Here is a 27,342-nt window from a genome sequence, read left to right as displayed (position 1 = left end):
TAATAATTATAAATATGAACTCAATTATGCAAAAATATATATAAACTAAAAAGGAGGTATACTAATATGCTCATGGAGCATTTCCTTAAAGAGAAGAAGTGAAGATTACTTTCTTAAAAATGTATTGATTTTCATACTTATTCATAATTAACATAATTCCAATAAGAAAGAAAGATATTTATTTTCATAGCTTCTAATTTAAGATTCTGTTTGATCTGAACAACTGTGAGGTTTTCAGTAAAAGAATATGGTGGTCATGGGGTGCCTGGGTGGTGCAGTTAATCGTCGTTGGATTCTTGGTTTCTGCTCAGGCCCTGGTCTCAGGATCATGGGATTGAGCCCTGTGCCAGGCTTTGTGCTTTGCATGGAATCTGCTTGGAATTCTCTCTCCCTCTCTCTCTCTCTGCCCTTCCTACTTACATTCTCTCTCTCTCAAATACATGTATAAACATTAAAAAAAAAAAAAGAATATGGTAGTCAAAAACTAGAAAAACTTTTTCAACTACAAGATTACCTCAAATATGGGCACTTTAGAGACCTCAATTTATAAATTAGCATACTAATTAGAAATTTTGACTTGTCAACACATTGGTAGTTTAATTAATTTTTTGCTACTTTTATTTCAAAGTAATAGGATTATACTTACTCTTCCTAAAATACACATTTCCTTGTTTCAGACTGACCTTCTCTCTACTAAACACATGTACATTATACGTCATTCTGAGATGTGAGTTCCAAGGATGGGAAGTGACTTCTGATAAAATGGCAGATGCTTTCTGTAGAGGAAGGAAGACTTCATTATAGGGATGGTAGCTATGATTTCTCCCTCATTTAAAGAGCTTATAAAATGTTGGCAAGGAGAGACTTTGCTGAAGATAACATAGGAACATTCTATTTATTTATTTATTTATTTATTTATTTATATTTATTTATGCATCTGACAGAGAGAGACCAGAAGTAGGCAGAGAGGCAGGCAGAGAGTGGCGGGGGCGGGGGGGAGCAGAGCAGAGAGGCCAATGTGGGGCTCGATCCCAGGATCCTGAGATCATGACCTGAGTTGAAGGCAGAGGCTTAACCCACTGAGCCACCCAGGTACCCCTTATATAAAATATAAGAATATTTTAAAGAGTTGCTAGTCAGGAGTAATTTGATATTTTAACAGTGGTTGTGAAGGATGTTGGGGCAATATTTCCAAGGCTAGAACCTTTTCTTTCAAAGCAGACACACCTATTGTTTATTGAGGATTTCTTCTTCACATGGGGTTGATTCAGGCAACTTTTTGAAATAACAGAGATTGTTTAGAATGTTCCACATTCCTGAAAGAAGATATTAGGAGAGAATTCACAAAAAGGAACACTTATTAAGCAAAATGAAAAACGACTTGGTTGGATCTCATCAAAACAATGTTGGTTAAATGGAAACCAGTAATATCAACAACTATTAATATGTATTGACCATATACTGTTTGCCTAGTGCTTTGCCTGCCTCACCTTCTTTATTGTTAGTTCCTAAACGGGATTGCCCAAAAAAGTTCAAAGTAAAGATTGTCTTCCAATAACTTAGTACCATCTTCTATGCTTAGTACCCAAATAGCTCAAGGAAGATAGCCTGGATAATTTGTTTATGGGAGATAGAAATTGAATTCAAGCAAGAAATCCCGGAAGTTGGGCATCAGGTGAGCCAGAGGATTTGGCAAAGGAAGGCATGAGGCAATGTTTCCATTAGGGATGATTGGAAAAGAAAGAGGCTGGAAAGGAAATATCCATGGGCTGCTGGATTGCCAAGAAGAACATGACTCACCAATGAGAGATTTGTTATCTGAGCCTCTAAGTCCCTTCTTGAAAAGTAATACTTCTCCTGAGGTGGATTGGACTCAGGAAGAATGAGATGTGGGAATCTGGACGGGTTCCATTTTGAGGGGGAGTGATACCAGACTACACTCTGCCGCCAGTACCTTAGAGGAAAGGTATTGTGTTTCCTGTGGACTTTGTTACAGATGGACAAGCCTGATGGACAAGTGGAAGCAAAGGAGACTAACCATTTCAAACGAGAAAATCTTCCAGTGAGCCTTTACTCATGCCTGCAATCTGTCTTTTCTTTCTCCTCCTCTTCCTCCACAGTTTTTCCCACATGTCGAAATCCTGCTTTAGTTTAAAGGTCAACCCACAAATACAGTCTCCAGAAGAATCTTCCCTGATCTGCTCCAGAAACGAATGGCTCTCTTCTTGGTGCTTTCATTTCACTTCCCTTTTTCCTTTTGTCACATCATGTCTCGTGCTGCCATGGCTTGCCTTTTACTTTAGCTATTGGCATAGACGTCGGTCTTTGGTATCATGAAAGCTCTTTGAGGGCAGGGACACATCTTATCCTGTTATCCCTAGATCATCACTCAGTGCCTTGCCCAGATAAAAGATCAGTAAGTATTTGTTTGTGAAGTGGCCATCTGTGCCATATGCTTTCACAAAGTGAAGATTATGAACAGAGAAGAGGCAGAGTGTGACAACAGGCGGGCCAGATGGAATAGATAACAGATCTAGGAACACGAGAGAGAAAAGTCAGCTAGCTACACCATTCACTCTCTTTCCTCTAAGATGTATTTGTGAGTTGATCTCAAGTCAGTAATGACACTTAAGGCCTTGAGAATCAAAGTGAGGGCCTCACCGTGCCGCTGGAAGAATGCTGGCTTCAGACTGAGTGTCTGCCCACCTGACTTTCAGAGGGCATCTAAGTGCCATGCACCTTATCCTCCTCACCTGCAAAATAGAGATGAAATACATGCCTTCCCTTTGCACCGGCTTGTGGTCAGAACTCATGAGGTCACCAGGAAAGTGATCTGGAAGCTCAGAGTTCTTTTTCTCATTATTGCATCAGCATCACCTGGGAGGTGGTTAGAAATGCAGGACCTCAGGCCCCACCCTAGACCTCCCGAGTCCGAATGTGCATTTTAATAAGGTCTGCAAGCAGTTTTCATGCACGTGAACCATTTCAGAAAGTACTACTCTCAGGGGCTAGAGACTATAATATACAATTGTTCATGAGGTCTGGTATGTATGTGTTGGGGAAAATGGATGTGGACTTGGTCCTGGTGACTGAGCATTGGAAGGGAAGCTAGACTGTGAACAGAAGGGGGCTCACACCCAGCCACTGAACTGGTGAGGCAGGAAACAAGGAACCTCTTCTGTTACATATAAAATGGTAGGCGTGCTGATCCCTCTGACATGTGTTCCCTTGACGTCAACTTTGCTAAGTTCTTTTCCCTGTTCTTTTCTCTCATCAAAACTTATCTGTATTGTGGTGTTCTTTCTCAACAATCCTTGCCTCATGAGAGTTAGGTAATATAAACTAAAGACTTAGTATTAGGTAGTATCTCAGAAATTTGCATGATGTGAAAGATCTTCCTGAGATAGTATTTTCATCCCAAGAGTTAGGTGGGTAGTAGAAAATTTAGAGTGCCAAGGAAGACCCAAAGGGCTCATTAAACAATACCACGTTGAGGATTGTGACTGTTAATGACCAGAACTTTGTGTATCCCAGAGCGGTAGGATGAGGGTAGGACTTGTGGATTTGCATTCATAGAGGGCAATCGGATATTGAGAAGTGGCTAGAGGAAGTTTGGAAATGATCATGATCATTAGAGTGACTATGCATTATACACCTACTGTGTGCTGGGCAGTCTGCTGGACATTAGAACTTTGAAAATGTTATCCCATTTCATCCACGCTTTAACTCTATAATCCTTATTTTATAAGCATAGCAGCTGAGGTTATAGAACTTGCACAAGGTCACACAGCTAGTGTCCAGTGGAACCAAAATTGGAACTCAAATTGGATGGATGGCAGGGCTAAAAAAGTACCTCTGGATATCTAATTTTTGATGCCATAAGCACACATATAAGAAAAATTAGAAGGACTGTGAAGATAAAAAATTCCCCCCCTCCGTACTTTATTTCTGTGTGAGACAATAATATTTCATAGTGGGAGTCAAGATTTTGGATAGTAACTAGGATACCCTTTAAATTTTATCCTTGAGTTTGTACTTGCAAAATGAAACCCCAAAGAATTACCACTTTCATCAAAACTTTTGTTTTGTCTTTTGCTGAATCACAAATAGTTCTTGTATGAAGACTTCATGAGGGTTAATTGAGTCTGACCTGGAAGAAAATACCTACATGTTTATATGAAAAGGTAAGAAGTTTTGTATTCATAAAATTCTATCTTGTAGAACAAATTGTATGTTCTATCTTTTATATGTTTTAACAGTGGATTCTAAAGGACAAATAATTTTAAAGATTTTTGATCTTACAGAGTTAAGAAAGGATAGAGCACTAGTGTATACCTTTTAACAATCTTTTGGGAAAATTACCATTTTATGCTCTTGTGTAGATATACACACATTCTAAAAGATACAGGATATGACAATTTTAATTTCAGAAGACCAAGACTTTGGAATGATATATTAATATATTCCATAATAACAGTCCTTGAATTTACTCTCCTTGGTTTCTAGGAGTTCCAGTGATAGGGGCTGAAACACACATGATGTTCTTCCCAACCATCTGGAAACACAGATGTTTAACTGCTATCTAATAGGGGTCACTTAAAAAAATAAGTGGGCCAGAGCAACAGAAAACCTTTTTTTGCAAATATAATATTAGTGCATCTGTTCTAAGGACAACATGTAATTCTCTCTAGCTATATGCTACAAGGAAGGCAGAGAAGATTTAAATTTATAGGGGAAGCAGGAATGTTTCAAAGAGTTAGGAGTCGTGGATTTGATGTCAGCCACTGCTTCAAACACAACCTCCACTGTCTATGGGAATTTATATAGGTCATTTAACCCCTAGTTATCCAAAATAGTGACAGGAATGGCATCTGTACAATGTGGAAAGGATTACTGGGAGAATTGGATGGAAGGATGCATGGTAAGCTTTAGCACGGGACCTGGCGTGTTATAGTTAAGAGAAAGCTGCTTTTACTGAAAACTGACAAAGGTTACATCTGATTATTTACAACAAGGAAAGGAATTCCGACTTCAGCTATATATGGGAGCTCTGGATGGAAACTGGGTGAGTTAGCATTAGAATGATTGGAAAATGCTTTAGAACTTGGCCATTCTCAGCCCCTTTCTATTTCTGCTCAATTACTAAGAACTGTGGCTTTTTACGGGGTCCTGTGAATTTCTTAAGGCTCAAAAGGCAACAGTGGGGACTTCTGAAAGAAAATGGAGTTCTGTAGATTTATTTTTTGTATTTGTGCCAAGCCCTTTAAGATGCCCTATAATTCCACCAAGAAGATTTTCGAAAGTTCCACCAGCTTGGAGAATCTGAAAACCAAGGTCTAGAGGATGATGGGAAACTTGATAACTAGACCAATGTGTAGTGGATCATGTTCCTGAAAGATCAGCAAAATCTTGGATCAGGCTGTGGTCTATACTTCTGTTCTTCATTGAAATCTTTCTGCTTTAAAGGCCAGCAATGGTCTTCACTAGGAAGTGATAGAGACTCTGTGGGAAAATGATAAATCACACACAAACCTTTTCATCTTTATATAATTATGGTTTAAATTTTATTGTTTATGCATAGCAACATGGATGAAATTATGTCTTCTCAGCAGCTGGTTTGAGGATTTTTTTTAACTGAGGAAATGTGGCCTTTGCTGAGAAGTTACATTCAACCGGCTATGGGGTTGGAGCAAGTGTGGGGCCGGGACAAGTGTTCATGCAGAAGAAGGAAGTGACTTTACATTTATAAGAATCAGAAGTTGGAGTTGAGGCAAGGGGCCAAGAGAGATTGAGAAGCCACGGGGTGGGGGTGGGATGAGAAAGAGGGAAACCCACTGGGTACTTAGAAAAGAGCCTGGATAGGAGAGACTGTCTTGTGGGGACCTTTTTTTTGAGATCATCACTGTGGGCTCTGAGGTAGAAGCATCCTCTTTGCCTCACTGAAAAACTTCCACAGAATTTACATTGTTCCCCAGTGCTCACGTTTAAGCAGATTCTTTTTTGGAGAACACAAAAAGCTACTTACTGAGGCTGCCTCAAAGTAGACGTGAGGGGAAAATGGAGCCTGTGTGGGAGGAAAGCGACATATGGTGCCCATAAGTGGCACATGCTAATTGTGGAGAAACGAGAAAATATGGGTGAGCAAAAGAAAAGAAAGGAATCGCCCAGATTTATACCATCCCGAGACAGCTATTCTTAATGTGTTGATGGCTTCTGGTCCTTGTTCTAGATTATTGTGCACATTTGTGTTGTTCTATTATACTTTTCTTAAAAGAAAGTGCGATCCATGCAGTAAATACTGCCTTCCAACCTTTTTCATGTGTCTAACAATATGCTGAGGCCATCCCTCTAACAGCAGAGTGTTTCTGGTGGAGGCATGTAGAATACTCATGTGAGAAGTACTGGTTTCCTGCCTGCTGCTCTCACCGTTACTGGTCTCATCTTATCCTGATGGCTAAATCCTAAACAGGTATCTGTTTATTTATATTTAATTTATCCTTCAGATAAATTTTCCCTTCTCTGCTTCTTCCTCTCACACTTTCATTCATCTGTCCGTCAATGAATAGTTGCTGTCTGAATCTGCTTGGGCTACTGTAGCAAAATACCAGGCGGGGGGACTTAAAATGCAGATATTTATTTCCCAGTTTTGGAGACTGGCAAGTTCCAAAGAAAGGTAGTGGCAGCTTCAGTTCCCGGTGAAAGTTTCCTTCCAGACTTGCAGACAGCTGACCTCTCTCTGTGTCCTCACATGACAGAAAGAGAGAGAGAGAGAGAGAGAGAGCAAGCCAGCTCTTGTCTCTTTCCCTCTTTCTGTAAGGAAGGCCCTAAAGACCTCATCAGACTTAATTAACTCCCAAAGGACTCACGTCCCCATAATATCACATTGAGGGGTAGAGTTCCAACACGTGATTTGTGGGGTAGACACAAAACACTTAGATCCTAACAATTGGTGAACGTTTCCTCAGTGATGGGCCCTGGTTGAGGTTCTGGAGATACAGATTTGTTGACCTCCTTATGGAAGACACAGGCTATGAATCAAATGTGGAAAGAATAATTTAGGGAAGTCATGCAAGGAAGTCATACTGGAGCTGGGATGTGAAGGATGAACAGGAAATAATTAGGGGAAGACAGAAAAGAAGAAGATCTCAGGGAGAAAGAATAGTAGGTGTAGAGACTTGGAGACAGGAAGGAAAATTCTAGAACAAATGACTGAATGAAGATGAGTATTATGAAAGGAGACATGGCCAAGAGGTTGCCAAGAACTGCTGGTTCAAAAGGATCTAGTATTTCCAGGCCTTATTTTAAATAAAATTGCCCTTAAGAAATGTTATATCACATTTAATTGTATTGCATTTGAGATATTCCATTGAATTAGGTTATTCCAATGAGAAAATTTAAATAGAAAACTACCAGACTATGGATATGGTAAGGAGGAGGCTGAGTAAACCTGAATGAATCTTCAAGAACATATAAGAAATCCCACTTTAACAGTATTTGGGATTCCTTTAACAGCCCACAACTAAAAGCTCATCTGGGTTGGGCTTAAAAGAGATACGCCCATTCCTAGTGAACAAACCAGCAGTGTAACTAGATGGGCTTAGTCATATTCGGTAGGTTCTTCCAAAGGACCATTTCATTAGTCACTAATCCTGGGCCCAGTCTTTTCTCAGCCAGCAAAGTATGGCATCCACAGAGCAAAACAATGTGGATGAAAAGCAAGAATGCTATTGCTCAGTTAACAGAACTCCATGATATTGTTGGACAAGGCCCAGAATTAAAACACAATTTCATGAACACTTCACTTTCATGAACAATACCGGTGAGAATTCTAAGTATTATTTGTTGCTCAAATGTAGTATTTGGCAATCACTTTGCTTTGGCTTGGGAGGCCACTAGCCCACATTAGAGCGTTTGTGTGAATAGGAAAATGGCATCCCCTACGGCAGATGCTTGACTTAGTGATGTTAGAGGGCGTCTGTGTGAATTAGGAAAAGGTAAACCTCCCTTTGCCCTCATCAGTGTAAGTCACACCAGGAAGTGCAGCATGGTCAGGGGACTGCTGGGAGGACTGGGGCTTTACTTGCACCCCCTGGGTGTCAGGCACAACCAACAAGAATACACCAATGATTTTGCTTTAATCTCATTTTGATGTAAATAATGGCTATGAGGTTGCTGGCCTCATCTTTACTTTGGTGATTTTTTTAAAACAAAAGTGAGGTGCACCTGGGTGGCTTGGTGGGTTAAGGCCTCTGCCTTGAGCTCGGGTTGTGATCACAGGGTCCTGGGATCGAGCCCCGGGTCGGGCTCTCTGCTCCTCGGAGAGCCTGCTTCCTCCTCTCTCTCTGCCTGCCTCTCTGCCTACTTGTGATCCCTGTCTGTCAAATAAATAAATACATAAAATCTTAAAAAAAAAATAAAGAAAAAGTGAAAAAAAAAAGGCAAAACAAACAAACAACAAACAAAAAACCCCAGGCTTAAAAACCACCATTTTTCTTTTATTTGAGGTCCCAATATTTGACCCAGTACATTACCTGTCCTTATTGTCATACTGAGGACAATTGATCACATTGCATGAATAATTTCTTACTTCCACAGGAAAGTCAGCAGACTTGACCCATTTTTACTTATGATGAAGGAGACCATTAATTTTCAAGATTGCTCTTTTCTTACAGTGCTGAGTTACACTATGCTCAAAGCATAACTTTGCTTTACAGATGCTTTTCTGGCTTTTATCTTTCCATTTATTAGTGGTCTAGAAGGACCCCTATTTATGGCTCTTTATTGATGCTTCTAGGAAACTGGTAGCAATCTAAAGGGAATATACTAATACTATAGTAAATGGAATTGATTCTCTAATTTCCCTTTCTATTTTTTCCATTGTTAGAGTATAAGAAAACAACCGATTTCTGTTCAATTTTTGATCCTGCCACATTGATTTTGTATCCTGCCACATTATTGAATTGCTGTATAAGTTCTAGTAGTTTGCGTGTGGAGTCTTTTGGGTTTTCCATATAAAGTATCATGTCATCTGCAAAGCACCAAGAACCATAAGATACCTGGGAATAAACCTAACCAAAGAGGTAAAGGATCTGTACTCAAGGAACTACAGAACACCCATGAAAGAAATTGAAGAAGACACAAAAAGATGGAAAAGCATTCCATGCTCATGGATCAGAAGAATAAACATTGTTAAAATGTCTATACTGCCTAGAGCAATCTATACTTTCAATGCTATCCTGATCAAAATTCCACCAGCTGAGTGGGGAGCCTGACAATGGACTTGATCCCAGGACCCTGGGATCATGACCTGAACTGAAGGCAGATTCTTAACCCACTGAGCCACCCAGGCACCCCTTTGAAATTGTTTTTTAAAATGATTTTAATGGCTACAGAACCAACAGGGAAAAACCCAAATGGTTTCCTCAGCAAGTTCTCCTCTCAAACCACTGTGCCCAGGGAAAATTATTATGACAACAGGGAAAAATAGGGCAGTTCAACTGAATCCATTTTCTCTTCTTCTGAATTGTCCTTCTCAAGTATACAACCTTTGTGTCAAATATCGACTCTATTTAGGCCAATCATTAAATCGAGCTTAGCACCAAATTTACAACTTTTCAAGAACACGAAGTGAGCTGGTTCTGGACAGTTGGAAGATGTGCATATGAGCACGGAAACTTCTAGACACCCCCAATTTCATTAGTCTTCCCAAGGGCTTCTTTTGTGCTCTCTGATGTGACTTGCATCATTCTTTAGTAATTTAAGGGTATGTTCCTTCTCTCTTTCTAACACTGCCTTTCCACTTAGAGATGATCTTTTTCTCTCACATCCATTTTCAAGATAAACAAAAAGAGGTTTCTCTCTCACAGTGTGCCAAGCTTTGCTGGCAGTCAAAACAGAGAGAGAAAGAAAGAAAAAAAGAAATACAACAATTATATAAAGGAGGAGGGGCGACACGTAGGAAGCCAAGAGCATGGGCATCGGGACGTGGTTGAGGAGAGGCACACATGCCAGGCGAGCTCAGGGGCTTGACACAGAATAGGGTTCATCAATAATTTCACCCCACAAATACCCAATCTACCTTGTTCTGGAAATGGTGACTGTTGAGGCCACACCGACAAGATATCCTACAGCCAGGAGCTGTCTTCTGTGAATTTATTTTCCTTCTAGTTAAATGGCAAGTAAAGCAGGTTGGGTTTAGGAAATTTGGGGTTTTGTCTCAGCTCTGCCATTATCTTGTGTTTTAGTCAGCTATTGCCTTAATTATGCTGCAAAACAAATCACCCCAAATCTCAGGGACATGCAACCATAAGCATTCATTTCTGGGTCCCTGGACTGTGGCTTGGCGGGCACAGCCCTGCTTCTGGCTGTGAGTCTGTGGGTCAGCTGGGGTGGCCCTGCTCGAGGCTGTCAGTCAAAGTGAGGCTGATTCCGGGGTCTCTCATGCTGGGGTCAAGCGGAAGGGACGGCCGCTCTTCCGGGCATAATCATCTCATATAGGAGCTCAGAAGCTCCTGAAGAGCTGATGGGAACACACCATTCCTCGCATGGCCTATGCCCGGAACTGCCATCTTTCTTCCTCCACTGGTCAAATTAAGTCATCTGGTTGAACCTAACATCAAAGAAGGGGGGGGGCTGGGTGGCTCAGTGGGTTAAGCCTCTGCCTTAGGCTCAGGTCATGATCTCAGGGTCCTGGGATCGGGCCCTGAATTGGGCTCTCTGCTCCGCAGGGAGCCTGCTTCCTCCTCTCTCTCTCTCTCTCTCTCTCTGCCTGCCTCTCTGCCTACTTGTGATCTCTGTCAAGTAAATAAATAAAATCTTAAAAAAAAAAAAAAGAAGGGGGTGGGGTGGGGGAGACTACCTCTCCCTTGGAGTGGGGAGAGGAGTGATTACTGGCTGAACAAGAGAATTTGCCCTAACTTGATTTCAGGTGTAGCAACTGTATCTCTTCTTAAGGTTTATGGAATGGGGCTTTGGACCACATAGGCAGGGAGAAATAGATCTTGCCAAAGATCAGGTGAGGTAACAATAGTTATTAACTACCTTTATAAAAGTCAAAAGTAAATATACTTAGTGATCTCCACAAAAATCATAATTTAGGTTGGGTATATTATGTTTTAAAGATTTATTTATCTATTTTAGAAAGAGAGAGCATGAGTGAGGAAGAGGGAAAAAGAATCTCAAGCTGATGCCACACTGTGGGCAGAACCCCATGCAGGACTCAATCTCATGGCCCTGAGGTCACTACCTAAGCTGAAATCAAGAGTCAGTCGCTTATATGACTGCACCACCCATCTGCCCCAGGTTGAGTATACTATTAAATATCAGAATGTCAATGAGAAAGTTGCCACTGGCTTTTGACCTCTTGAATGTGTCTGTTCCAGCCCACTGGAGAAGTAGCCTTACGGAAGCAAAGGAGCAAAGCTTACCAGGTTACCCAGTAGCAATCTCCCACGTCCACCCCAGGGTTTCTGATAGATCAGGGATCAGGGATCAGCGAACCATGGCCCGTAGGCCAAATCTATTTTTGTACAGACCAAATCTGTAACCCAAGGATGGTTTTCAAATTTTTCCATGCTTTCATTTAAAAAAGAAAATAATATTCTGTAATGTGTGAAAATAAATAAGATACAAATTTCAGTTAAAGAAAAAGTCCTTCTTAAAACCTCATCATGTTCCTCCATGTTTGTATTAACCCCGCTTCTGGACTATAAGAGCAGAGTTGAGGACTAAGGGGAGAGACTGTAGGGCCAGGAAAGCTCAATATATTTACTCTATGTATACTGGCTTCCGACCAGGAACATTTGCCAGCTCCTGAACTCAACAATTCACCCAAATATAAGATATGGACATTGTATGTGTTTCTTAGAGGGTTTGAGGCCTAACTGTTCTGCACCATGAGACAGAGAGGGGAACACAGTATCTGATGGGTCCCTGTGCCTCCCCTAAATCAGGATCACCCTGAGAAAGGCGGGAAGCTCAAAGGCAGGGATCCCTGACTCTCCCTTCGCACAGAGAGAGAGGGCAACTCGGATCTGCCCACCTCTGTAATGAAGAAAGAAATACTGTTTTTTTGGCTGCCTGGGCAAAATTCTGTATTTTCCTCCTTGGGTGTTTCTTGGCCCTGGCTGGGTTCAGTATCCAGCTACTCAATGGCCCATAGAGCACGCCTCCATGACGTCCCCCTCTATGTTTCCTATGGCATCATGAGTGATGCCAGAAACGGCTCTTGAAGTCTCCCCCTGGACACTGATTTGCATTTCATGCTGGTCAATGCTGACAATTTATCTCCTATTGTTTTTCACACACATTTTTCTAAACCTCCGTAAGCTTAGATTTGGATTTAATTTTTGTTTTATAAAAACAAATGTCATCCCACAAGGGGAGATAGCTTTTGTTATAAACACACACGTGTCGGACTGTAAAACTTAATGAAATTCACAACCGAACGTTATAATAAAATGGCCTCGGGACAGAAACAGTCTGATCAGCCTCCAGTGAGTCACAGATGATCGGCTGGAATCGCACACAGGTGGCTGAGGGCACAAGGCCGCTGGCGTCTTGCCTCACAGCACACAGGGGACGTGCATTTTACGACCCAACTCTGCGTGCCCTGTCGTGCTTTATTGTTTGCATATTTCTGTTGAAACCTGCCCTGGCAATGTAGCTGCGGAGAAATTACAGTCTGCAAAACCACACTCATTAGGAGAAGTAAGCAAATATTTCATTGCCCGAGAAAGGACCAATTGATTTGCAAAGCGGCGTCCAGATGAGGTAACTCAAGTTTTGGGGGCCCTGACTGAGATTTGCAACTTTGAAAAGGAGCATAAAAGAATGACTCCCCTTCCTCCTTCCTTGTCTTTAAGTCTTTTTGGGGTAATCCTGTGGGAGAATGGGAAGTATTTTCTGTAATTTGGGTGACGTGCTTTATTGAGTTGGACAGAATCATTGAGAAAGTGGACATGACTTTCAGTTAATGACATAGAAATATCTGAGTGGCTTTGGGGAGTAGCAGTATGGAGAGAGCTTCCCAATCTTTCATTCCAAAATTAAATCACGAGCTCTATTACAACTGTTGGGAGGTGTTGCAAGCTTGCTGAAATGATCTGGGGGCCCATTTACAGTACTTGGTTGTGTACCCATGCTGAGCTAGCTGATGGTGGGGGGGTGGGGGGAGGGGGGTGAGTCCTCTATTCTAAGAAAAATAATGCAGACCTTATCGTGAGATTGACTGATGTTACAAGGGAAATGTATGGGACCATCAGCAATATGAGGCTAATAATGCAGAAAAAGCTACCCAGTGTGAAAATAAATGCATAAATTCTATTGCATTATTTTGAGAACAAGTAAATCACCTAGGTTTTTGGAATCTTAAAAATGGTGGTACCACTACCACCAGAAACCACTTCTAAGGGTATCTTCCACCCTTTTCTGGATGATATTTAGATGACAGAATGGTTAAGAGCAGGCTCAGGAACCAGACCACCAGGGACTAAATCCTGGTCTGCCCTGTAAGAGCTCTGTGACCTTGGGAGATTTTTCTAGGATCTCTGTGCCTCTGTCTCCTTTGCAGAAAGAGATAAGAATAGCAACTACCCGAAAGGTTACTGTGCTGATAACAGTAAGTTCATCCATGAGAAGAATTTCACACCATGCCTTGCACATAGGGAGTACTTCACTGATATTAGCTGTTATTATTGTAATTATTTGGTGTATATGTTTGTACATCCACTTAGGACTCTACAATCAAAAAGTTATTTAAGAAGAAAGAGGGATGAGAACTAACATTTATAGCATACCATGGGCTAGGTCTTAGCTCATGACTTTCTGTTTATTGTCTTTTCTGCTTCTTCTAATGGTCTTACAGTGATACAGATGAGAAAACACATTCTAAAAAGGCAATGAACTCAGAAAGTGCCCATCAACTATAGGTAGGAAGAGCTAGTGTCAGCCACTCACTGATCTATGCCTGGGTAAAGAGCTTGAGTTTGGAGTTTAATTCCTGCCTCTGTCTCTTACTAACTGGTCTCGGACAGTTTAACCTCTTTAAACTTCGTTTGCTCCCTACAAAAAGTGAATAATGATAGAAAGTACATCACAGGTACACCGTAAATATGAACACCCGCCAGTGTACAGCACAGTATATGGGACTTGAAAGATAAGGATCAGTGGCCACTAACCACAGGAGATGCGCATGTCTGTTGGGTCTGTATTTCCTCATCAGAACACTTATGATGTGGTTAGCCCATCCATCGTCACTATACCAGTGTGACTATACCAGGATAGTGGTTACCCAAAGTAGAGTAATTACCATGTGTCCTCAATTTCTGGGACAAGGCTTTTAGCTCACATCAGGTGATCAATAAATACACAAAATGGTTGTTGAATAGCTAAATAAATCCATTTTTTATATTTAAATTACTCATTCTTGGGTTTTCTTTGAGGGTATGAAAAAAGGCAGCATACATACAGTGGAATATTATTCATCCTTAACAGAGAAGGAAATCCTGCCACCCAAGGCTTCAGGGACTAATCTGGAGGACCTCGTGCTAAGTGGGAAAATCAGTCACAGAAAGATAAACACTGTAATGCTTAGATGTAGTATCTCAAATACAAATACTTATACGATGTATTTAAAATCATCACACTCGTAGAAGCAGAGAGTAGAATGGTGGTCTCCAGGGGCCATGGGGAGGAGGAAATGGGGTAGAACTTTTCAATAGGTAGAAAGTTATAGTTATACAAAGTCACCCAGTTCTAGAGATCTGCTGTACAACATTGTGCCTACAATTAATAATGGTATTACACACTTAAAAATTTGTTAAGAGGGTAGATCTCATGTTAAGTGTTCTTACCACAATATCATACACACACACGAAAGCTACTAGAACTGAAATTTTTGAAATAGTTCCCATTAATTTCAAGGAAAGGTCACCCAAGAAAATTTTTCTTAAATTTTAAATTAAATTTAATTTAATTTAAAAATTTTCTTAAATTTTTCTCCTTCCTTAATTTGGCTTGAAGAACTGACATTTATGGATGATCCTAATAAGTCTTGCTGCTCTTTGCAGAAAGAGGGATGGTGATAGGAACAAGAAGTCATGGCCTGCCTGGCACTTCAAGACTGCTTAGTGACACGGCACCATCACTACCAAAGTGCTACCACAATTAGCTCATTCTCTGTGCAGCAAATGATACCCAGACCTTTCCAACAACGTCCTCTTTAACCCTCCCATCAACTCTTCGAACGAGAATTCTCATTTCTCTTTTCTCAGTGAAAAAGAACTCATGTTCAGAGAGTTCAAGTGACTTGCCCAGGGTTACACAGCAGGACTGTGTCAGGGGCACGGTGGGGATGTCACTCTGTCTGACTCCAGAACCCTTGTACACTTGCTGTCTCACTCTAGTCTCCCAATTCTGCGACGGTTTTATTGAGTACCTACCACTAAGTAAGTAGGTATGTTTAAAGAGGTTAGAACAGTGTCAGGCACAGAATAAGTGCAGTGTGTTTGGTAAATCAGTAAATACGTAAGTTCTGGGCTCGATTGGAATAGAGCAAGGAGCAAAGCACATCACGGTCCCTGCTCTTGGGGACTATGATGGGGGAGATGACAATGAGCATAATAAGTGCGCAGTAGAGTACGGCAGAAGGTCAGAAATGCTGTGGGAGAACTCAAGCCCCTCTGGGAGATCCAGCAGGAATGTTCCTAGGGCTGGCTGGTTGCAGTATTCAGTGTGGTGGTCAGGGCAGGACTCAAGGAGAAGGTTCATGAAAGAAGGTCCCCTGTCTGAGGGAAGGTATCCAACAGGGAACAGCTAGAGCAAGTGACTGCCGGTGACTGAGGAACTGGAAGGAGGCCAGGGGGTCTGGGCTGGAAGAAGCCAGGCTAAAGTGGCGGGACATGGGGGTGCCTGGGTGACTCAGTGGGTTAAAGCCTCTGCCTTCTGCTCAGGTCATGATCCCAGGGTCCTGGGATCGAGCCCCACATTGGGCTCTCTGCTCTGCAGGGAGCCTGTTTCCTCCTCTCTCTCTCCCTCTCTGCCTGCCTCTCTACCTACTTGTGATCTCTGTCTGTCAAATAAATAAATAAAATCTTAAAAAAAAAATAAAATAAAGTGGCGGGACATGGAATTAGGAGGAGGAGGGGGTGAGGGACGGTAGGCACTGTAGGATAGTCCAGTCCAGGCTGCTTGGCTTAGCATCCCACCATCTGACCCCTACCGGCTGGTCTATTATTTGCAATTCTTGCTTGGGGACATTTAGAAGGTCTCAATAGCCACTTCCACAGTTTGACACCTGCGGGGGAGGGGCAGAGAGGGTTGGATAGAAGGCACAGGCGCCGGCTGGTCAGCAGGGTCTGCTCAACCCAGGAACATGAGATCCGGCAAAGGGTAAAGGTTATGTGGGTGACTGCAAACCTACAGCATCTGTCCGCCCGGCACAGATAAAGGGACTGAAAGGGTCTGAAAAAAAAAAAAATGCAACAGAAGGAAAGGGTCTCTGGGAAGAATAAAAGGCTGAGCAACACCAAGATTGGTAAATAGGAGTGTGTATGTGTGTGTGTGTGTGTGTGTGTGTGTGTATTTAATTCAAATGAATCACTGTAGTAACGGCCTGCCATGAGCAAGTTACGACAGAGAACCCAAGACAACTCTGTGACATGGAACAAAGTTTCAGGCATCTCGAAACACTAGAGAAGACATTGACATTTGGAGTCAAGAGCAAAGATGGGCAAACATTTTCTGTGAAGGGCCAGAGAGTAAGTTGGGCTCTGTGGGCCCTCTATGGCCTCTGTTGTAACTACTTAACTCAGCTGAGGTAGCAGGAAAGCAGTGGCAGACAAAGGATTCACAAGGAGGTGAGGCTGTGTTCCAATAAAACTTTATTTATAAAAATTGCAATAGTCCTGATTTGGCACATGGGCAGCACTTTGCTGTGCCCTGAGCTAGGGACTTACATTACTGTTAGTTCTGCTCAAATGCCTCCTCGCTGAGGGTCTCTACCTGCTGCCAGGACCATGTTAAGTGCTCCGCCTACTAAGCCTAATAGAATTCTTACAGCACAAATATTAAGATCTCTAGTTTGCAGATGAAGAAAGAGAGGCTTTGTTCAGAGAGGGTCAGTAAATTAACTAGGGTCACACAGCGATGAAGGTGCCGAACTGAAAAGCCAGTCGTGGGACACGATTCCTCATGACGTGTTCTCTCTGTCAGAACACACAGAACCTCACAGAAAAGCCACGCAGATAGTAATCGGATGTTTAGCCCTTTGTACCAGGCATGAAAAACCAAAGAAAATGAAGCTGAGATTTCAGTCACCATGTATTGTAACAGTCACAATGTCCATTTTACTTCTGGGAAAGGAGAAACAACAACAAAAAAAGTTATGTTTCTACTTTGCCTTCTTTGGCATGTGTGTGAACTTCCCTCCAGAGATTTCAAAGCTGCTTGGCTCTGAGGTTCTGCATTTCTCTTGGAAACAATCTGTGCCTTTATGAATGTCAGAGGGGGCTTCTGGGCTGCAGAGGGATGGATCAGGAACTCTGCCCTTGTCCTGAGCGACAGACGACAGACTTGAGAAGGAAGGGGGGTAGGGAGTGAAGTGCAAAATTATTCCTTAAGTCCTGTAAACACTTCAAACTTGTACAGAAATAAGGCCACTGCCAAGTCCTTCTCCCTGTGCTCTGAGAACATCAGCCTTCTCTCTGTCCACAGATTACATGCCAAGCTCTGTCCTGAATCATGGCCTCTGCTTGGAATGCTCACATGCCTGGTGTCTCTTGAGACTCAGATCTTGGACTCAGTCCTTTCATCTTCAGAGGAACTTTCCAGAGCTCCTAGTCTCCACGTGCCAGCCTCAGGACTTTATCACAGTAGCCTCTAAATGTTCTTGTCTACTCATTCGTGTGCTTTAAATTTTCTGTTGATGAGATCACACACTCCATGGAAACCAAGATCTTGCCTATTTTGTTCATCACTGCCACCAGTTGCCTAAGCCAGTGTCTAGCACAGAGAGGGCATCTGGAGAGTGTTTGTTAAATGAATATGTGATCGACAACAGTCACGAAGCAGCTACATGGAGTGTTTATTAACAGCCAACACTGTCCTGATCCTTCACACGCATTTTCTCACAATTCTTCTCAGCAACTCAGATTCCTCAAGGAATGCTGATTTGTCCCCATTTTACAGAGGGTAGAGTGGAGACCAGGAAACGTGAGCCCTGCAGGCACACCGCGCCACAGCTATGATTTTCACTCAAGCCCATCTGACTGGGAAGCCCCCATTTGCAAGAGATGGGGAAACTGGAAGATGTGACCATGCCTATTCATGACCCTAAGGGATAATGACAATGTTCTCACTAAGGGACAAAGAACCAGGACAAGAAAGGTAACAGAACCACACCAGCCTCAGTTTCTCCGAGGACCTACGCAACAGTGGAGGCATTGTCATCTGTGTCCAATTCCAAGAAATGTTCAAGAAGGAAGAGCAGACTGACCGCCTGCACGTTTCTGAGGGAGTCCATGGGAGGGCACCAGGGCATAGCTTGTTCTGGAACCCCGGCGAGGCGGCGCTGCTGTCATTTGGTCCGGCCACATTCTCAAGGTGAGTTATCAAAGAAACAACTTTCAGGGGGGAACTAGAAATCTCGCTGGGGAGCCCTACTCTCCACCCAACCTGGCATGTCTAAATCCTGCTTTGGGTGTGACAGTCGTCGCCTCCGCCTGGTTGGGGGCTGGATTAAGAAGTGACACTTAATAAAGGCGTCTCCAATTCCACCACTTCCATTTGGGCTTTTGGCACATTTGCTTCGAGTTTCCAGCTTTGATGTGGGGCCTCGTTCAGCCAGCTCTGGAGCTGGGGAGCAAAGCGGCTGCGAGCAGGAGGTAGGAGGGAGGCTTGGTGTTTGAACTGGCACAGTGATTGATTAACCCTTTCTGCAACTTCTCCGGTGAAAAATAGACGTCTCGGTGAAGCGGGCTCCAGATGGCCACAGGATGTAGGCTACATTTCCTGAGATGCTGATTTGGGGGTTGTACGCCCTGTAACAGATTGAGTTTGACATGTAGCCATACGAACATGCGAACCCCGGGAAGATTGGTTTCCTGGAGGGTCTTGGAGGAGTTTGGGAGTGGAGATTTCCTTCTCTCAGCAAATTTCAGTCTCAGGGTAGCTCTGGTTCCCGCACAGCACACAGAGCAATCCAAAGAGAAGGGACAAAAATAAACTCTCAAATAAAGCACGCATACAACTTATTTTGGTCTTGGTTCTTTGTTTTGCATTTTGTGGACTCCACTGTCAACTCCTAAGCCTTGAATACAACTGGGTTGAAAAGAAAGCAGGAAAAAAGAAAAGGAAGGAAGGAAAGGAACCGAAGGAAGGAAGGAAAGAAGGAAGGACACGGCAATACTGAATTTGGCCCACAGGCTTTCTAAAGAAGTTTGTGAAACATAACCCTGTTGCCATAACATTCAGTGAATAGAGCAGTATTTTCATTTTGGGAACATCATTTAATATTTTAAGGCAAGAGATACTTGCTCTTTTTCTCCCATTTATTGCATTATTCCAAACACACTTATTCTGGGGTAAAGTCAAAGGAAACCAGCTCTAGTCTCTTGCTTAAGTGAAAAAGAAGGGAGTGTTTACAAACATGTTTTTAATCAGACTTGTTTCATTTTATTTATTGTTTTTGCCATTTACCAAACATGTTGCTAGTTCTTTCGAGGAAGAGAAAGTACCATGTGAAATGTGATTATGTTCTCTCTGTTGCTTTACCCACAGATCCAGGCTTCACAGTTACCAGTTCTGAGAGTGGGGAGACTTGGTTACCTGCCATCGTGAGACCCGTTTGGAACCCTGGAACTCTGGGACCCACCGCAGCCACCAGGCCAAGCTCCTCACCCAACCCTTGAAACCAAACCAAAAAGCAGAATATGCCTTCCTCCACTTCTTAAACATGTTTGTAGTGGGAAACTGGATGCAAATGAACAGAATGGCTCAGTATGGATATGGGCATATGTTTATTAAAAAAAAATAAAATAAAATAAAGCTGGTAAGACAAGGCATTGGTTGGTTGCAGTAACTCAAGATGTGTTATTTGACCAGAGCAGATTCAGCCTCAGCTATCAGATAGGTGAATTTTTGCCTGTGCATCATTTCTTCTGATTGGTGCTGGAGAGAAATTGTTATGTCTATTTGGCCGGGGCAAGCTTGCTTCGATGCTGTTAGAATGGGGCTCAGCATTATGTGGATTTAGGTTGCCGTTCCCCCATGTCTCACCCATGGCAGACATCACTAATCGATGATGGCACTCTTTCCCACTGAGTCCACGAGGCCTCAGAAGCCTGTCACTGTGAGGCACTGTGCAGTCAGTCAGACAGTGTTGGAACTGTCATCACATGAAAATCGACTGGGGCTAACTGCAGGTGACACAACAGTGTCTTGCATTTTTGACAGCCTTCCATTATCCCCCAATATTCCTCCTATTTGTGCCCTCATGTAATTAACTCCCTTGAGTACAGGCTAAACCTAGCACTTCACTCTAACAAACAGAATATGGCAAAAGGGATGACGGGATGTCACGACCTCCTTTTGTCATGACAAAAGACTGTAACTTTCATCTGGCTGGCACTCTGCTCTTTCCCTCTCACTCTGAGGAAAGCAGCTGCCATTGTGTGAGTAGCATCATGGAGGGGCTCAAATGACAAGGAATTGGAGGAGGCGTCCCTGTGAGCTATTGGCTCACAGGGAACTAAGACCTGCAGTTCAAAAGACAGTAAGTGACTGAATTTTGCAAAAAACCATGTGAGTCATCTGGAAAGTAGACATCTCCCTGGCAGAGCTTTGACATGACTGGAGGTTTTGGCAGATACCTTCAACACCATCAGAGGACTCAGATTTCTCACTTATGGCAATTATGAGGTGAAAAATGCGGTTGCTCTCAGGCTGTTGTTCAGTCCTGGGTTGATTTGTTACACAGCAAGAGATAGCTAATGCAGTAAGATTTTAGCAGACTCGAGGCAAGGAAGAAGGAAGGGATTGAGGGTACTTGTTCAAATAAGGAAACTGAGACTTAAAGGAAATTCAAATTTTTCTGGGATGGAAAATACCTAAAAACACATCACCCCTCAGTGTGGAGCTTCTTGGCCTTGGGGTGAATCTGTCACTCTTACCAAACATTTCCTGCTTGTTTAGTCCAAGTGTGTCCCCCCATGGGATCTTAGAGATACACAAAAGCAAGCCCTCCTCTCCGTCCTTAGATATTTCAGGGTTAGGACAGAGGTGCTAGAAGATAAGAATTTGAGGAGAAATCAGTGTACTGGACACACACTGTTTTCATCTGCTCAGCAACCCCACTTTGTTACTTTAACTTCAGTAAGCTGACTTTTCCTGACGAAACCACCCCAAACTCTCCTAGGCCATTCAGTCTGGGTGGCGCTGACCCTATCTAAGGTCAGCTCTGATGCTGAGATTGCTAACTTGGTAGAATAGAAGCTTAGAGACACTGATGACGATCTTTAGCTCTACTTGGGGAACATCAGTCTGGATCACACCAGACAGAGAAAAGCAAAGGCAACAGAAGGAAAGAGGTGCATCCCTGAAGAAACCCTTCCAGCACATTTCTCCAACTATTCTTGGACTGTGACTTTCAGTTCTACTAACTAATAAATCCCCACCTCCTTTTTTCTTCCTTAACCTTATGACTATCTGAACTGGGTTTCTGTAACTGGCAACCGAAATAGTTCGGAATAATGCAACATGAAAGATGTGAAAACATAGACATTTTAAAGAGCTAGTCCTGTAGAGGTGGCTTTGAGATGGGCCTGGACCAGCAGGAAGACAGGGTCATATGCCGGTTTCTAGGTTGCTGTGTCCTTTGGATAAAACTAAAATATTTTTTTTTAAAGGCATGGCTCTTAATATGAGTTCTAGAATGAACTCATTCTAGGTGAACTACCTAGACTCACAGAGAAAATGAGACAGGATATTAATAATGTTTATTCATTCAGCAGTTATTTATTAAATATTAACTATATGCCAGTAACTAGTGGGGCTCTGGGGACACAGTGACAAAGTGCCTGTGCTTGTAGAATATGTGTATATGAGTGTCGAGTCAGTTTGGGAAGGTAGATGATAAATAAACCTATCAGTGTATGATAAGGCTGGTGGTGACAAGCATCAGGAGAGACCAAGGAAGTAAGGGCTAATAGCGATGATGGGGCTAAGGAATGTGGGTGACACTGTAGATACGGTGACCAGAAAAGACCTTATGGTAGCATGAACATGTGAGCAGATCCATGAATGAAATGTGGGATGATCCGTGCAGATATTTGGGGGAAGATATTTTAGGCAGAGGGAAGGGTAAGTACAGAGGCCCTGGGTTGGGGTAGAATATTTGGTATGCTTGGGGACAGCTGAAAGGCCAATGTATCAGGGAGATGTGTGAAAGGAGGAGGGGGAATAAGACAAGGTTGGGAGAGCCTGATCACATAGGACCTGCAGGCCATTATGAGGATGTCAGGTTTACACTGAAAGCAATGGGCAAAAAGAGGAGCACCATGCTCTGAATTACTAGGCTCTCTCTGGCTGCTTTATTAAAAAAGGACTGCCAGGCAACAGAGGTGGAACAGAAGACCAATAAAGAAACTATTGCAACAGTCTTGGCAAGAGCTGATGGTGATTAATACTGGGGTTGGATTCTAAATATATTTTGAAGGTAGAACCCATCAGATTTGCTGCACCTAAGAACTGAGTTATGTAGGAAGAATAAAGGGAAGGGTAGAGATGCTTTAAGTAAGACAGAAAAGACTGGAAGAGAAGAATTTGGCTTGGACCTGCTCAGTGTATGGTACCTGTTGGATGCTAGAGTGATGGATTAGGTGGTGGGGGGTTGTGTAAGTCCAGTTGTGTAAAAGGGGAGGCCTGGGGTGGAGAAATGCATTTGGGAGACACAGAGGACAGAGGTATTTAAAAGTGAGACTGGATGAAATCACCTAGGGAGTAAATATAGAAAGAGGACAAGAGAGATTCAATGGGCTCCTAAGATACTCTTTAGAGGTCATGAAGAAGGGGAAGTTGCTGGAAAAACAAAAGAGTGGGAAAGTTTAAGCCACGGGGCTAGGTAATCAACTATAAAGCAAAAGCACTAATCTTTGTGCTTCTGTTTTGCCTACTATCACTTCCCTTTCACTTAGTATTGTACTTTCTCATTAAATAGTAGGAAGGTCAGATTGTAAGCACACAGAATCCCTATAGCAGTTTTCTTACTCAGAGAGAAATTTTTAATCAAGGCATAGGACACTGGCCTTAAAGAAGACACAGAGTTTCTATTGCAACGAATTGTGAATGCAGCTTGAAGGGCTGGTGCTGGGAAAACTGAGGCAGGTTTCAAGGAATCATGTGAGGGGTCAAAGCCACAAAGAGACCCTCAGAGCTGGGTCAAGGAAACAACAGGCAAGAAACACATTAGATAAGGGTCTTGCAGTTCCAAGACCCTGAAGTAGAAGGTGGAAAGTCCAAATCCAAAGAAACCAACGAATACTTAGATTGTGAGCAGAGATGCCAGTTAAACAAATATGATGATCAAGTAATATCAAATAATTCATTAAATTACCTCTGGTATTTATGGGGTTTCATCTTGCCTTATTCAGGTGACTTTCTTATCTTTCATTAGGAGAGAGAAACTACTAAAGCAGAACAAGTCTGAGGGTTTATAGGTGGGGGTACTTAGAAGTCCTTGGATAGAGGGAAAACTGACAGGAGAGAAAAGTAGCCATTGACACTGACAGGTAATTAACCAAGCAGGGCGTTGCTGTTGTCATTCACAGCGCTCTGCTACATCCAGGATTCACTGATGCCTGGACGCCTGGAAGCATATACAAGGCAGCATCTGTTCTTAACCTTTTCTGTGCCTTCTTTTGGTGCTTAGCAGCTTGTTGCTATGCAACGACCACAGGCTTTGAGTCAGTTAACTTAAACTTTTTTAAATTGGTTCAGATACCTTTTATTCTGCATTTTGGAGCCTCCTTTTCCTCCACACAACTGGCAAATTTAAAAGATTGGCTTCATCACTCATTCACCTAGAATGACAATTTCCTCACCCATGAACAATGTAAATACCACCACCACCAACAATAACAACTAACATGGCAAAGTGCCTTCCATGCGTCAGGCACTGAGCTAATGCCTCATTTTATATTCACTGTCTCCCTGTTTTATAGAGAAACTGAGACCTAGTAGACTTAAGTGATATGCCTAGGTTCCTACAGCGAGTGAGTCTGAAAGCTTTAGTTAAACCTAGATCTTAGGCTGACAACCTGACAGTGTCAGAGGCATGTGGGGTGGGACTTTGGTAAGGGCTGGGTAAGTGCGGCTTGAAGGAGAGACTGCTTGACCTTGGGGATGGACGTAGATACTGAGCAAAACTGATGGCAGTGCTCGTTTGGACACATCTCATGAATTGTCTTCCATCTTTAGGTAGAATACCGCCTATCAAAATAAATGGCCTGATGATTTAGCTGGGTCGGGGGAATTAAGGTATGGTGTTCTTTCTGGCCTCAGGGTCTATAGCTTCAGTCCCCTAGAGAAGGGGAACTGTGTTCACCCATTTACTGAACACAGGTTAAGCTAAGTGGCTACTGAGCAATGTACTTCCCACATGTGATTTTTAGTATCTTCTGAGGACAATTCAGTAGGGTAGATATTCGACCCCCTGTGTTACAGATGAAGAAACTTAGACTCAGCTGAGGAAACAGTGGGCAGTGTGAAAAGGGATGACGCCAGTTTGTTCCAGTCTATGCCTGATTCCAAACCTTGTGCTCTTTCTCATATTCCTAGGGAAAATGTATTCTTCTTCCTGTCTCTAAAACCAGTACAAAACCAGATGTGTGTTTTCTTGCCACTTTATCTCTTCTGTAATAGTTTCCCTTTTCCTCCCCAATCCTCCAAAAGAGTTCTGGGGAGCAGGCGAGGAGTGCAGGCCAATATTTCTTTCCTTCCCTCCTGTTTCCTCTCCTCTCTGAGTCTCTTCAGCACATTTGTAACTTGTCCTTATTCCCTTCCCCCAAAGTGAAAGTTGCTGTCTTTTGGTTAACTCAGAACTGCAGGGATAAATTCTTGGGAAAGTCATGTGCTTTTTATTATTATGTTGTTTATTCATGCACTTGAAACACATTTATATTGTTAGGCTATTCATGGAATAAAACATTTGGATGAAAAAAACAAACCAGCAAATTTGGAAGTCATCTTGAGGAAACAAAGAGAAGTCTCCTAGAGAGGAACACATTTAACTCTTCTTGTCTCATTTCCTAATTCAGGAGCCCTGTTCACCACTGCCACGGGTTGAAGGGACTCCCTGTTTCTCCCTGTGAACGTCATCATGGAGGAGACTTTGAGTCTCTTGTCAGCATTGCAAAGGAAACCAGGGGCTCAGAAATTACTGGAAACACATTCCAAGCAAGCAACATCAGTATCTATAACAGCACCTCCAACTTCCCATCTCACAGTCCTCGTGGGGAGTTCATGTTTCTATGGAAGGTGGAAGTCGGGATCCAATACCTATAAAGTACGACGGTCAAGCACTCACTCTATAACCTTGCTACTCAAAGTATGGTTCTGGGACTGGTAGCATTGGACTATCTGGGAACTTGCCAGAAATTCATCATCTCAGATCCCACCATAATCCTAGTCAATCTGCATTTTCTAAGATTTCTGGGGGAAGTCTCCTTCATATTAAAGTTTGAGAAACACTGCTCTGCTAGGCATCTACTTAGATATTTCTCACCTTTAGGGAACAGGAATTCATGTCAGTGTTACTTATATGAGAAAACAAAAACTTAGGACCAAATCCTCACTAGTTGGGGTCAGGGCCATCTTTGAACTCTATTTTGTCTGACTTCAAAGCTTGTCTATTTTCTGCTCTCTCGTATTACCTTCATTTTGTCCTAAAGCTTAGGTTGCAAGGTGCTGCTTTCATTTCAATGAGAGGAAACATGAGACCTGAATTTCCACAAGGGGAGACTCAGTGAAGCAAGAATTGGAGGCCCCAATAATGGTAGACCAGGGGAACCAACAGGCAAGTCAAATGAAGATAGGCTGTTGCAGGTGAGGGTGACGAGGGTGTGACCTCCATGATATGGACTGCTCTCTGTGGGTACTTGGACCACAGTAGTGTGCCCTGGAAATACATCTATGCATGCTGCAGCTGCACAGCCTTATCTGACCTTTTCCTTCCTCCCCTGCCTTTGAATAAGTCCTAGGAAACTTAGAATTATTTTCCTCTTTCTAAGTTCTCTAACCTAAAGAATATAAACAATGACTTTGAGGGCTTAATTCAGTCCACAGATGGGCATTATTTGGCTTACATGATGTTGGCCCAGATAATTGAAAACTCTTCTAAAAATTAAAGTACCAGCCAACACATTTAAAAACTTTTCATTAAAGTATAACCTACACAGAAAAGCACATATGCAAGTGCCCGAGTCCATGAATTTTCATAAAGACCACATCTATGTCATTAGCTCCAAGATCAAGAAACAGAACATTACCAGCATCCCCAAGTTCTACTTATACTTTTTACACAAGGGAACCCAATAGCCTGACTTCTAATTGCATTGATTAGTTCACTTGTCGATATTCAAAAATTAGAAGGTTTAACATAAAAATCTGAGACTTCTGGCTTCTCTTGAAAAACTGAAGCACCCAGCTCCCACTTTCACAGAGGGACCAGCAATAAGCTGGAGATAAGGAGGGCCTGCTAGCCTTTTTTTTTTTTTAAGATTTTATTTATTTATTTATTTGACAGAGAGAGAGAGAGAGATAACAAGTAGGCAAAGAGGCAGGCAGAGAGAGGGGGGGAAGCAGGCTCCCCATTGAGCAGAGAGCCCGATGCGGGACTCGATCCCAGGACCCTGAGATCATGACTGAGCTGAAGGCAGAGGCTTAACCCACTGAGCCACCCAGGCGCCCCGGGACTGCTGTCTTTAATCGTGTATGCCCTCTTCAGTTTTCCACACTCCCCATCTCTTCTTACCAGTCAACACTTAGAGCTAGTGGCAGTGGTCTTTAATCAATACACTTGCTGTCAAAAGTAGAATTAAGAATGAAAACGGAATTCTGTAAAAACATTTCTTATATTCTCTTCTTCCCTCATTTACATTATACACTGGACTCCTATAAGCACTTGAATTTGAGATCCCTGCTCTAAGCCTGAGGATTCCCCATATAATTGTCAACCTCAGAGCACAGCTCAAATGCTTCTTAAGAATGGTAGTTATGATGGGGCACCATTAAAAAATCTTTAAAAATTATTTATTTAAGAGAGAGTAAACAGGAGACACAGGAGGGTCA

At 42.6% G+C, this 27,342-nt stretch overlaps 2 long non-coding RNA genes across 5 annotated transcripts; one reads left to right on the top strand and one right to left on the bottom strand.

The window, feature by feature from the left end:
• Positions 1-600: 600 nt before the first annotated feature.
• LOC123394405 lies at positions 601-2,813 on the bottom strand. Its single transcript, XR_006609131.1, has 3 exons — positions 2,754-2,813; positions 1,228-1,316; positions 601-776 (listed from the first exon to the last, which is right to left on the bottom strand). It is a non-coding gene; the product is annotated as an uncharacterized LOC123394405 (long non-coding RNA).
• A 71-nt stretch (positions 2,814-2,884) lies between these two features.
• On the top strand, positions 2,885-20,052 carry LOC101690670. 4 transcript variants are annotated; one of them, XR_198419.3, is made up of 4 exons: positions 2,885-3,195; positions 4,111-4,184; positions 6,356-6,469; positions 19,777-20,052. It is a non-coding gene; the product is annotated as an uncharacterized LOC101690670 (long non-coding RNA). The 4 variants fall into 4 exon arrangements; XR_001178284.2 differs by lacking the exon at positions 19,777-20,052 and adding an exon at positions 8,885-9,001; XR_001178285.2 differs by lacking the exon at positions 6,356-6,469.
• The last annotated feature ends 7,290 nt before the right edge of the window (positions 20,053-27,342 follow it).

This window comes from Mustela putorius, unplaced genomic scaffold (genome assembly GCF_011764305.1).
Source record: "Mustela putorius furo isolate JIRA1106 unplaced genomic scaffold, ASM1176430v1.1 tig00000095_pilon_pilon_pilon, whole genome shotgun sequence".
NCBI classification, from domain to species: Eukaryota; Metazoa; Chordata; class Mammalia; order Carnivora; family Mustelidae; genus Mustela; species Mustela putorius.
This window is presented reverse-complemented; position numbering and strand designations above follow the sequence as displayed.